Source organism: Pteropus alecto, unplaced genomic scaffold, assembly GCF_000325575.1.
Source record: "Pteropus alecto unplaced genomic scaffold, ASM32557v1 scaffold49, whole genome shotgun sequence".
Taxonomy (NCBI): Eukaryota; Metazoa; Chordata; class Mammalia; order Chiroptera; family Pteropodidae; genus Pteropus; species Pteropus alecto.
Window position 1 is genome coordinate 927,724 of NW_006443131.1, and position 1,367 is coordinate 929,090.

Consider the following 1,367-nt stretch of genomic DNA (forward strand, 5'->3'; position numbering starts at 1 on the left):
CCAGAGACTCTGAGGGAGAGAAGGTCCCTGTGCTGCCCACCCGCGGTCCTGCCCAGAGGATTCAGAGTGAGGGGACCCGGGGCGGGGCGGGCACGCAGTGGCGGGGTGTGCGAGCTCTCAGGCAGCCTGCTCCAAGCTGCCTGGTTCGTTTGCATTCACAATCAATCTGTCTGTTCCAGTCCATTATCTCCTCGTTGGCTCTGCGAGGGAGGGAGGAGGGGGTTGTGCAGGCGGAGGCAGGGGTCAGGCCGCCGCCCCGCCCGAGGGGCTTCTCAGTTCTCCGCCCCGCAGGCCTCCTGGTCCCAGCCCCTGGCTGGGCCCACCTGGGGCTTGGAAGGGCCTGGCAAGTGAGCACCCTCGTGGGAATATCCAGCCGGGAGCCCGGCCCTGGTTCGAAGGCCCAGGGCGATGGGCGTTCGGGAATGGGGTGTCGGCCGATCGCACGCCCCCTCCCGTTGTGGAGAGACCTAGGCCCAGAACAAGACAGGGGCCTCGCTCCTCCCGGTCTCCCTAGGGCCATTAGAGAGATTGAGTACCTTCCCGTTAATTGCCCGAGCTACCCGAGTAACTCAGTGCCAATTATCGCAGGCTGCTCAAGTGACTTCCAGACAGCGGTGGCCCCGCCTCAGCTACCTCCAGGATGTCCATCCCGCCTGAGGCCACGGTTGCTCGCCACCCTCGGCCCCGGGCCACAGGGGAGCATGTTCTAGCAGGTCCTTCTCTCTCCTAGAAGTCTTGCTGGCCCCACCGGCCACACAGAATACTCAAGTATTTTCTAGTCATCACCATGTGATTGATGCTCGAGTACCTCCGGGCCAATTATTCCAGAGTACTGCTGTAGGTTTCACCAGCTGCTAAAAAGTACTTGAGTGTTTTGAAACGGATTACCACCCCAGGATGCTGGAGATCGCTCCCAGTTTGGGCCCTGACTTCCTGCCCCAGACGGAGACAAGGGGAGGAAGGGAGGCGGGGGTGGGGGCGGAGGCCGAGGCCAGGAGGGTGGGTCTCATCTCCTTCCCCCAAATCAAGGGTGGTGGGGACAAGAGGTGGTGGACACGGGGAGAGGGCCTGGTCACCAAGCTATGACTCCGCACCGCCTTCCACTTTTCCATCTCCATCCCCAGTTCCGGGGAGGAGGTGGGGTTCCCTGGTCACAACGGGGAAGGGCGTGGGGCTAGTTTCCCCATGAAGACAGGGTAAGGCCGAAAAGGTGCCAAACTGCAGGGCGGTCCGCTCCGCGAGGCAGAGGTGGCGCTCCTGCCTGAGCTCCAGGACGCGGCTTTGGGACGCGGGCCTGCCTCAGACCTGGTCCACGGGGAGCCCCCATGCTCTCCCCAAGCCGGCGCCCCGGCTGCACCGAGCACTAG